The sequence below is a fragment of the Elephantulus edwardii genome, unplaced genomic scaffold (assembly GCF_000299155.1).
Source record: "Elephantulus edwardii isolate Elephantulus edwardi_28Jun2011 unplaced genomic scaffold, EleEdw1.0 scaffold00061, whole genome shotgun sequence".
In the NCBI taxonomy this organism is placed as follows: domain Eukaryota; kingdom Metazoa; phylum Chordata; class Mammalia; order Macroscelidea; family Macroscelididae; genus Elephantulus; species Elephantulus edwardii.
The window spans coordinates 14357432-14369780 of record NW_006399811.1 but is presented as its reverse complement, the minus strand read 5'-3'; the positions used below and the strand labels follow the sequence as shown (position 1 = coordinate 14369780).

At 41.7% G+C, this 12349-nt stretch overlaps 2 pseudogenes; both read right to left on the bottom strand.

Annotated features, from left to right (window-relative positions):
• Window positions 1-1293: 1293 nt before the first annotated feature.
• Window positions 1294-10160, bottom strand: LOC102850438 (annotated as a pseudogene).
• Window positions 10161-11935: 1775 nt separating this feature from the next.
• The window catches only part of LOC102850019, a 28261-nt pseudogene continuing 27847 nt past the window's right edge, over window positions 11936-12349 (bottom strand).

Here is a 12349-nt window from a genome sequence, read left to right as displayed (position 1 = left end):
CTATCAATGTACTGTTCCAATTGCTTTTGTATTTTCCTTAGCAGGATTTTGCTTGTGTGTGGTATTAGAGAAACTGTTCGCTAATTTCCACACTATGTCGGGTCACCCCTTTTTAGAATGGGAATAAATATGGATCTCTTCCAGTCAGTTGGCCAGATGGTTGTCCCCCAGATTTTTTGGCAGTGCCTGGTGAGCACGTCCAAAGAATGCAGTATCTCTTACCCCTATGAACTGATGTGGATGTCCTTTGGATGCAAAAAATTACCCATACATTATTTGTTATCATTGCTCTCTGCACACTCTCTCACCAAAACCACATGGTTGAGAGACACATCTTGCTAAGTTAAAAAATATCTATTATGCACCACCAAGTCTCTGCACGCACTCTCTCCTTTTTCTCGCTGATACTAGCCCTTCAGGCCTCGGCACCACCGTCAGTCCCACACAAGGTTTCAAAAGTTCAAACAGCTTTCTGGTTCCATATCACAGCCATTCATCGCGTTGGTATGACTCTATGAAATAGAGTAGGCAAGAAAAATGGGACACTTCCACACAAAGACACAGTCTGTGCAGTTTGTTGAAAAATTCCTGAATGAGAAAGCATATAAACAGAAGTATTCCTATGGCAGAATATAGCCTACTGGCAAGAGGCTGTGCTACCATCCCAAAAGCACACAGTTCAAATCATCAGCTGCTCCATGGAAGAGGCATGGGCAACCCTTCTATGCAATTAACTGCCTCTGAAAAATGGCCAGAGGGTCCAGCTATGGGTCAGTTCTGACTTGACAATAACACAACAATTTTCAATGAAGTGCTTCTCCCTTGAACATTTGGAATGAGGTAAACTGCAGATATTAAATGAAGGCTTTGTTTTGTACTTTTGTATATGAGGGGAGGAGACAAGTGTTAAAAAATGAAAGAAAAACGAATTCATTAAACACCATGATACCATCATCTCCAGAAAGGAGATCTGCCTAAAAAGAAAAGAATGTAGTTCTATCCAATGGTTCTTTCCATTTTGAACATGCAAAGGATTAACTTGACAAGGCCAGGGATACAGGAGAAGCATTTTGATATAAATGGTAGCGTGTTGGTTTACCAATCAGGCCCTATTAAGTAATACTTAGTTCTTAAACTTTTTCTAAAGAAAATGTCAAAAATACTGTTGAATATTCTCCACACTGAACAAACCCAATCATTTAGATTTTTAGTACACATTTATCTTTCAATATACTTACTGTGAGTCTAGAAAAATCTTGACTTCCCTCTAGTCCATAAAACCAGAACTCTTGTCTAAATGCCCCAGCCAGATGACTTAGAACCAAAGCCTCCACTGAAACCACTGCTGGACCCTGCCTTTGTTTGATACTGATCCCCAGACAATTGCTGCACCAGAATTGAGCTACTTATATGAGTTATTTCAAAAACCAAATGTCTGATTTGGCTCCCTCTTCACGTTGCCTCAGTTTATTTTCTGAGGGACCTGACTGGTTCTGCTGTCTGGCTAACATGTCCATCATCTGCTCTGCAATGCTGCTTGGGCCGCAGCCATCATTGCTGGATTAGTACTGAAAGCCCCAAAGTTCCTCCCTCCACCCACAGTACTTACTTGGTTATTAAGCTAGTCCCACCCCCTCAACTATTACCAAATCCACCCTGATTCCCAAAGTCACCTGGATTACCACCAAATCTTCCATTCCAGTCTACTAATACTGTTCTTAGGTTAAGCATTGAATATATGTATGCTGATTCCCTTAATGACCAAGTTCTCTCTACAAAGACTGGACAACCTGGTTATCTGTAAATGTAACAGGCAAAAGCCCTGAATGGTCTGGGAATGAAGACATTGATGACTTCTCCATACTGGCAAAGAACTGCTCTAACCCCTCAGCTGTCGTATCTTCTGTACAATGTCCAGCAAACACCTTCCTGATCCTTAAAGGCTCATCTGGGCTTTGCTTCGAATTGGGAAGTTTACAGTCACACCACTGTCCAGCTATCATATGGCGCCATGACATTACTTTCACCTGGGCTTCATTCTGTAAAACGAACGCCAAATCCTTTTAAATGACCAGCTTTATTATCTTTCTTGACCTGCACCATTAGAATTTCTCCAAAAGTCTAAAATACCTTTTTAGATCTTGCTTGTTTTCCATGGGAGATGCAACACTATCAAATCAGATGTTTCATGGACTACCCTTTTCACTTTTATTGCTGATGAAGCTTCCCTATCATCTCCTTTTTTCCTTTTTTATCTTTGGGATAGTTGACAGCCCAGACCAGATATCCCCAGCCCAAATTTGGGGCATCCAGAATTCCTTCTACTAGTCTGACACCTCTCCTACACTGAGATACTGGATTCTTGGGAGTGCAGGCCACAGGCTCCTGCACACTGGGCTGTGACCCTTGATGACAGCACTGTACCATCACCTTCTGATGGTACTGCAATAGGCTCATCATTCTCTTCAAGTCACTCAAATAGACATCTTTAGTTTTTTGCCTAGACTGCTGCTTGCAAACACAAGAGGACAAACAGCCCAGCTACCACTTCACTCTCTCCAAAGCTTATTTTTTTTGCCAACGCTTTCAGAGCTGATTGAACTTCTTCCTTTATTACCATTGGTTCCTGATCATGTGCTGCTTCCTGAATTAGTGCCATGTAAACCAATTCTTTTTGGTACAGTGACTCTGTATTCCTTCCATCTTCTTTTGATGTTTCCTGGATCATTCAAGGTTTTGTGTTCATCCTTTAGTTTTGCAGTTTGGCTTGAATTGGTTCTTGCGTGCTTTCAGCTTGAGAAATGCCAGCTCTTCCTTTTTGATATTCTGATACCAGGTTTTGCTACATTTTGTTATACTTTGCTTTGTCTTCACAAGCTGCCCTTTGAAGTCTTTTGTTCATCACTTCTATTTTGTCATTTGTTTTGGCCTCTCGTCATTCTAGTGACATTTTCATAGTCTCAAGCTGCCCTTTGAAGTCTTCTGTTCATCACTTCTATTTTGTCATTTGTTTTGGCCTCTCGTCATTCTAGTGACATTTTCATAGTCTCTTCTGATATCCATTTTGGTCTTTCTCCTGTTTTTGTAATGAACTTTTTCTTTCTACATAGATCATATCCTTTATGCCATCCCATCTTTTGGTATCTTGACTGCTGATGTCAAGTGTGTTTGTGAATCCAGTAAGAAAAATCATGTCCACTTCAATTTTTTTTCTCTCTATTGTGTTGTTGCCTTTTGGCCTGGTGGTGAGGATTTTTTGTCTTTCTGATGTTCAGATCTAATTCATGTTGTAGTCTTGTTAAAGTTCTTGCACAGCCCACAGACTAGTCTAGGTAAAAGTTTCTTATGAGCACAACTAAATATACTGGGACTCCCATTCTTCTCAATGTTAAGCATTGTTTGTCATAATCCAGTCACATGCCGTTATTTACTCAATAAAACACAAATAGACATTCTTCTGATCTTCTCTGCTTTCTGCAAAGATCCATCTGATGTCAGCCGTGGTAGCACTGAGTTTCGAAAACTCAGCTTAAGCCTCTGGAAATTCTTAACGTATTGTTCTAGCTCATGGTCTTTAGCACTATTTTATTTGCATGTGATATTAATGATATTAAAAAACAATGTCAAACTCCATAGGGAGTCCTTTTAATTTTCAAATTGTTAAAATTTATGACATAATCACTTTTCATGCAATCATATATAGACATTTTGTGTTTGTAACATTAATGACCATTATTTAATGTGTTGTTGTTGTTTGGTGCCGTCGAGTCGTAGACGACTCATAGTGAGCCTGAGTACTGTTCGTACATAGTTTCCGGAGGCGAGCCATTTCGGAAGTGGATGCCGCTCCCGCTTCCAGGCTTGTTTTAGTCGGGAAGCTCCAGCCAACACTGTCCACCATGGGTGCCCATTACCACATTTGGCACATCAGTGTCACAGTCTTCAGCATCACAGCAACGAAGAGTTACCTCTGTACAGCAACGCACAGACCAGTGCTATACCACCTAGAAGAATGTCTGACAGGAAAACAATTTGAACCTGGCCGAGGGCAGCAGATGAAAATCACCCACCTTTGGCTTGGTAGCATAACTTCCTTTCCACTAGGCCAACGTAGCTCTCTGTCATTGTCGTTGTTATTGTTTGGTGCCGTCGAGTTGTAGACTTAACTAATTATGCACACACAAACCCTATAATTAGACCAAGAAGCTGTTGTCCAGTAGAGCAAAGGAACACTGCATAATTCAAAATCAGGAAAGGTGTGCTTCAAGGTGGTATCCCTTCTGCTTACCTATTCAGTATTCAAAGAATTTGAGAAGCTGGACTCTATGTAGTCAGATCAGTAGACATATTACATTGGGAAAGTCTGTCAGTCTCCCCACCCTCACCCCAAATTGCTGAGGATCAGTTACGTCAGTCAGTTTGAAGACTAAGGTGCACCTGATTGAGGTTCAGGCCATGATCTTTCCAATCACTTGCTATTCATCTGAAAGCTGGACAATGAATAAGACTGACAGAAGAATAATTGAAGCCTTTGAACTGTGGTGGAGAAGAGTACTGAATGTCCCATAGACTGCCAAAAGAACAGATGTCTCGAAGGTGCAACCACAGTGCTCCTTAGAGGCAAGAATAGTGAACTTTGCCTCACATACTCTGGGCATGTTGCTAGGAGAGGTTATTCCTTAGAAAGAGCATCATCTTTGGCATGGTGGAGAGTCAGCAGAGGAAGACCTTCAGTGAGATGGACAGACACACTGACTGTAGCAATGGGCTCAAATGCATCAGAGATGAAGATGATGCAGAATAAGGCTCAGATTTATTGTCCAAACAGTTTCTTATGAGTTGCACTCTTTAGCCCCTAAGAAGAATTACAATGTCTAATCAATTTCCAGCGTCGAGGACTCGCCTGCAACTGGACGGCACTTGACAACAATCCATTTCCAAGGGAAGTCTGTGGCTAGTCATGAGTTGTGCTAAGCCAAAGGCCATTCTTCTGTGATTTGAAAGCACCAGCTGCTCCAATAAAGTTGAGCACTCTTGTGTTATAAACGTACAACCCCAAACACCCAATGAAGGAGCACCAGGAATTGTAACCAACTCAGCAATGTTTTAATAAATTTTTGTGTCTTTCCCTTCATAAAACTTATTTTACTGTCCTCTCATAAGAAGTCTCTGAAGAAAAAGAAGAAAAAAAAGAAAAAGAAAAAGACAAAAAAGAAAAAAGAAAAAAAATGAAAAAAATAAAAAAGTCTCTGAAAGCTAATATATAGTGGTTTTTTTTTTTACAAACAGCCTTACATATAATTTTCTTACACAGATCTTGTTAGCTTGATGAAAGATTTTGCCTATGAGTTTTAACAATTATCTTTCATCAACGTAGTTCATCAGATTTTATCTTCAAATGTTCTTTTTGGTTTCATGAGGTGATGTGCAGATAGGTTCTTTGAAGTGAACATAAAGAGCGTTAGCTTTGAACGAGCCAACTTTTCAACTCACTGGTCACTTTCCTTTTGCTGTTGTCATTGCCTTCTAACCAATTTTCTCCCACTCACCTCAGAATGTTTTACCATAGCCTCATTACCTCAGAATGTTTTACCATAGCCTCATTACCCTAACTTATGCCTAAAGCACTTTTTCTGCTTCCAACTTACATGCACTTTATTGTGTTGTTGTTAAGTGCCGTCAAGTCGCAGGCAACTCATAGCGACCCTATGAAGGAGAGTCCTTGACGCTTGGGTGCCTTTCATCCATCCTCTCTCCAAGTTCATAGGGTTTCCGGAGGCAAGCTATTATGGACGTGGATGCCACTCCACCTTCCACGCTTGTTTAATCGGCGAGCTCCAACCCACTCTCTGTCCGCATTGGGTAGCCAACCATTAACGCATTTGACACATCCGTGTCACAGTGTTCAGCCTCACAGCAACCACAAGTGACTGTGGGACGGCAACTTGTACACCAACTTGTACGACCTAGAGGAATGTCTGAACAAAAACAATGAAAGACTGGCCGGAGGGCCACAAACTAAAAGTCACCCACCTTTGTCTTGGTCACATAGTTTTCTCTTCACTGGGCCAGCTGATCTCTCTGTTGATGTTGTTAAGATGCACTTTATTATGAGGACAGAATTTATCTTGTGAGTAAAACATTCAGTTGCTAGCCAGAATGTCAGGGTTTGAGCCCACCACCTCCTCTATGTGACAAAGACATGGCAGTCTGTAGATATATAACACTGGAAATTTGACGGGCAAAAGCTACTGTATCCTGCAGGGTCAGAGTTGGAATTGACTAGAAGACATTGGGAGTTTGTGATCATTTTCTCCGTTGGGCAATTTGTCACTGTTGTGGTGTGTTGCTATGATGCTGGAAACTATGCAACTAGAATTTAAAATACCAGTAGGATCACCCCTGGACAACTTTCAGTGCAATTTCTAAACAAAGATTAGAGAAGAAAGTCTGGTGAAAAAACAAGCCAATAAAAATACGGTTAAGTCACAACAGATCACTGTCCAGCCTGCTTGGACAGCTCCACAATGGGATTAAATGTTGAGGAAGGCGTCATGTTTGGCGAAGTAGAAGTGTATGCGAAGATGTGGGAGACCCCCAGTGAAATGAATTCACATAGCTGCTGCAGGATCAGGAAGCTACACAGCCTGCCAGCATTAAATTTTGGGATCACCAATTGTCAACTACCTTTCTTAAGGCTGTGTTCTCTAAAACCAAAACCCAGTTAAATGTATGCCTAACTCAAGTCATGGTATTTTCAATTGCTTGCTGGACAATGAATAAGGAAGACGAAAGAATATATGCCTCAATTGTGGCTAGAAATACTGAGCTACATGGAATTGCCAAAATCCATGTAGTGAGATCTGGAAGTAGTGCAGATAAGTGTTCCTTAAAATGATGAAACTGCTTCATATACTTGGGGCATGTTATTGGGAGGGGCCAATACTTGGAAAGACACTACACATCATATTTTCATAAGCAGAGGGTCAACAGAGAAGAGGAAGACACTTGGGAGAAGGACTGACAAAGTGAGATTGTGAGAACAACAGAATCAGCCACGGTTTCATTCTATTTCACAGAGGGCCCCTATAGGGCAAAGCCAAACAGATGGCATCTTAACAGCAATGTATGTAAACAGACATATAAACATTTAATTCAAGGAAGTTATAGAATAGAGGTTGGCAAAGCCCAAATTCATTGGTTAGGCATGAGCCTGGAGGCGTTGAACTTGCTGCAGAAGTCCCCGCCCAAGAAACAGGTCAGATGATCAAGTTGGATGCAAGATCTAGAGTGTGCTGCAGTGTTTACATACTGAGAACAGGTCACATAAGCAAGTACCTGCTCACTGCAGAACTCCCCTCAGAAATGATCACATTATGGGATAATCAGCCCAATGTCTCTCAGATGACCAATAACCACCCAGTTGACAAAAGACATTAGCAAACAACATTGACGGGTTAGTTCCTTGCACTCGTCAAGCAGCCGTTCAACCTAAATTTATAAGCCATGCCATCATCTCCCCCGACCCCCCAGTTTCTTCCAGCAGCAGTGACGGTCAATGCTTAGACTGGGCCTATTGGATAACAGAGTAACAATTACATGTACTTTCTTTCATTTGTAAGGTATGCCTTTTCCAAAAATTCTAGGGATCAGAGTCTTCAGCAAATGATCACATTTGTTATGTGCCGTTAAGACACTTGCGACTCATAGCAACTCTATGTACAACAGCCCTAAACCCTGCTCTATCCTGTGCCAATAGCCCACATCTGACACACATCCTGATTACCCCAGTCACTGAATCAATCCACCTCAGAGGGTCTTTCCCTCTTGCACTGTCCCTCTACCCTCCCAAGCATGATGTCCCTCTCCAAGGGCCTGTCTCTTCTTACATGTCCAAAGTATGTCAGACGAAGTCCCAGAATCCTTGCCTCCAAGGAGCAGCCAGGATGAATCTATTTTGTTTTCGTGGCAGTCAATGATACATTCAACTCTTCTCCAGCACCACAGCTCAAAGGCATCAATTCTCCTTCTGTCCTCCCTAGTCATTGTCCAATTCTCTGATGCAGAACAAGTGACTGCAAAGACCATAGCCTGTATCAGACACACCTTAGTCTCCAGAGTGACACCATTGCTCTTTAATACCCTGGAGAGGTCCCTACCAGCAGACTTTCCCACTGCGATATGCCTTTTAATTTCCTGGCTACTCGTGCCAAGAATGTTGACCGTGGAGTCAGTCAAGCAGACTAAAGTTAACAATCTCAATCTCATCACCCATCCTGATGCTGCCAATTGGTGCAGTGGTGAGAATCTTTTGTCTTCTTGACATTGAGTCTCAATACTGAGGGCTGCAGTCCTTGACCTTCTGCAGCAAGCCAAGGTCCTCCTCAGTTTCAGCAAGCAGGGCTGTGTCATCTGCATAACGCAGATTGTTAATAAGATCTTGCACCAACCCTGACGCCACACTTCTCATAAGAGCCCAGCCTCTCGGATAATCAGTTCTGCACACAGGTTGAAAAGGTATGGATATAGGACACATCCCTGGTGTACTTTCCCAATTTTGAACCATGCAGTGTTTCCTTCTCTGTTCTGACGACTGCCTTTTGGTACAAGTATAGGCTTCGCATTAGCATGATCAAGTGATCTGGGATTCCCATTCTTCTCAGAGTCAGCCACAGTTCATGAACCACAGTCAAACTGTGTAGTCAAACTACAGAAAGAAGTCTTCAGCAAATTATCGAACCAATTCTCAAGCCCCAGGGGAAGATTAATCTTACTTCTACTCCTCTAAGAAAACTCTCTACCATCAGGATCAACTCTTAAGAGATTCTAATTTGGAAACCGTATTAAACATTGTCATCTTTGTAACCATTCTATCATCCTGTGCAAAGTACTTATTACACAAATTAAGTGCAGTTAAGAACAATTTATAGCAAATCTATTAATAGACTGAACTGTCCTAATTGTCCCTGACAAATGAGATCCTTGCCACATTGTATCAATCCATTTCCTTCAGTCTCAGCTTCACCAACACTCCCTTTCCAAGGAATGTAAGTTATAATCAGGGATCTCTCCAAATTGACTTAAGTTTGACGATTAAGTGCATTGATTCAGGCCATGGCCTTCTGAGTCACTATGCCTCTTAAGAGCTGAGCAATGCCTCAAGATGACAGAACTGAAGGTGCAGCCAGTGATCCTTAGAGGCAATGGTGAAGCTTATCACAAGCCTTGGACATGTTGCTAGGTTATTGCTTGGAAAGGCAGAGTACCACCAAGGAGAAGTCCCTCAACAGGTGGATTGACAGGGTGACTGGCTTGAGTGTGTCAGTTTGTGAGGATGGCATGGGACATAAGTGTTCAGATACTTTCAGCAAGGGAATCTTCGTGTCATCTGTCTAATGCAGGTTGTTAAATAGTCTTTCTACAAAGTGGATGTCATACTCTTCAACGGTTTGCTCAGCATACAGGTTGAATAGGTATGGAGGGTCCAGTCCAGACACACCTTTCCTCATCTTAAACCATGCTGTATTCCCATTTTTTTAAAAAAAAATTCCGTTCATTGTTGCATATTTCCCTTCCTGTCCACCCCACTCCTTGTTCATGTTACTCTGGGGGGGGGTGTGGGGTGTGTTTCCTTATTGTACAAACCCCACCAGTGTCCACCTTTATTATGCAGCTTATTCTGGACTGTTATCATGCAAACAGATCTGATGAATGATGGTATGAAAAAAGCTACATCTGAAAGCTCAAGAATTCAGATTAACAGTCCCACTTCAAGTTACATCCTCAACTCTAAACATGGCTTGTAGGAGTTAAAACAGGAGCACCCCATAAATAAGCTAACTTGTGTCAAGTAGCACTTGAAAGCGCCTCAGAATCAAGGTGTTAAAGACCATGTGAAGCCTGAATTGGGGCATTTGCAATTGCTTATCAATCGTAAGTTGGAAAATGAATTAAGAATACCAAAGTACTGATGCCTTTGAGTTATGGTTGTGGCAGAGAATTAGCATTTGGACTGTCAAAAGAACAAATCTGTCTTGGAGAAGTGTAACCAGGCTGGTTCCTAAAAAAGCAAAGATGGTGAAACATTCTTAATTGAACATCTTACCAGGAGGGTAACCCTCAATGAGATAGACTGTGACAGTACTAGGGGCTTTGAGCATGGTTAAGATATTGACTGTAAGAGTAGTACAGGAATAGGGCAAAGTTCGTATCTATTGTTCAAAGGGTCCCATGTCATAGATGACTCAACAGTGGGGGGGGGGCGGGAAGCAAGCACAATAGGAGTTACATTCTGATGTGAATTAACAAAAACTGCAGAATGGAATGATGGGCGAACTGAATGTGGTATAGAAACTATCTGAAACACTTCAAGTCCTGCCAGCCTGTGAAATTGGAGACAACTATGCTTACAATCTTAAAATTTCATTTTGTAAGCCTTTCTCAATTGTCATCACTGGTCTGCTCAACCAAAATGCAGCAAGAAACAAACTCTTTCACTATTGCTTCCAATACTAGGAGCACTAGCTTCACCAAAAGGTGATAAAAATCAAGTAGTGGTCATTGGGTGACGTTAAGTCACTCAGTGAACCTATGAAAAGGTAAACCCTGTCCTTCCTCTTCTACATCATCCTCACAATCATGGACACGCTTGAGCCCACTGCTGCAGTGTCAATCCACCTTGTTTGAGGGCCTTATTCACCATCCCTCCACCTTACCAAGCATGTCTCTCTCGAGGAATCACTGCTGCAAAGGAGCACTCTGGCTGCACATTCTACAAAACACATCTGTTTGTTCTTTTGGTAGTCCATGGATATTCAGTATTATTCTTAAACACTACAGGGCAAAGGCATCCTTCTTTTTCTGAGTTCAGCTCTCAGATATGTATCGAGCAATTGCAAAGACCATGGCCCCAATCAGAAGCAACTTAATCTAACATTGTTGCTCAATTAATTATCTGGAAAGGTGCCTAACTATAATTTTTCCCAGTGCTATCAATACATCTTCTGAAGGCTGGTACCAAATGTGTTGACTGTAAATATAGTTGTACCAATTATTTACTAATTAAGCTTTTACTTTCCCTAGCCTAAATAATGTCTTTTCTAACACTGAAATCACTGAAGAGTTAATATATTCTCAGTGTACAGTAACCTGTTTTACCATCCCACCAGCACTGTGACATGCCAGGAAATGGCTTTTTCTTAAATCATTTACTCATGCTTTTGAACCTAAATTCTTCACCAGATGAAAAATGTGATCTAATAAAGGTATGACCCGTAGAAAGTGTAAGAAATTAATTTTTCACTTCTTGATACTATCATTGTTTTACCGACTAGTTATATACTTATTCTTTACAATGCAAATGCATTTTTTTCCCAGAGATAAAAATGGGAAGGGAGCCCAGTTTCATTTATGTGCAGAGGTCTGTGGGGATATTTGGACTGGGTAATATTCACTATAAGGGCTGAGACTCCATTTTAAGACTCTTTACTTTGTTGTTATTAGCATCACTGGGTTTACTACTGCAGCACACAACAAAGATGCTTTTATTCTGCGGTTTCAAACATACCTACCTAGTACTGTAAAATACTATATTTAAGATGAACAATACATGGACAGTATTCAGTGTAATACTTTATTTCCTATTGTAGTAAACTAAAGCCAAGAAAATAACAAGTTAATTTTGAAGGCAAAACTTGACTCCTTAAAAGGGGGGAAAAATACAAACGGTGGTATTTTAGAATAGATCATTATTTTTACATAATATAAACAAAATCACTAATGTATCTAGCTATATGCTTGGTTTCCTTAAACTAATATGAACCATGGAATGGGTAGACAAGGATTTACTTACTGGTGGCAAACAAATACCTCGGGAATACAGAGCATGCATATTTTTTTAGAGCTGTCTACAAGTAAATGCTGACATAACCAAATCTCAATAGCCTCCTCTTCCTTGCCCAAAGAAGCCACCTCCATAGTTCCCCCGCATACTCCCCCGCTGGTATCCCCCAGATCCTCTGAAACCTCCTCCTCCAGACCCTCTGTAGTCTCCTCCAGAGCTTCCTCTAAATCCACCCCCTCTAAAACCTCCACTACCTCCACCATATCCTCCCCCTCTGAAGGAGTTGGAGCCTCCAAAGTTGGAACCACCAAAGCTGGAGCCACTACTGAAGTTGGGAGCTGCCTCCAAAACCGCCGCCACCTCCAAAGTTGGAGCTGCCTCCAAAGCCGCCACTGCCGCCTCCAAAGCTGCTACTGCCACCTCCAAAACCGCCGCCGCCTCCAAAGCTACTGCCTCCAAAGCTGCTGCCGCCGCCACCTCCAAAACTGCTACCCCCAAAGCTGCCGC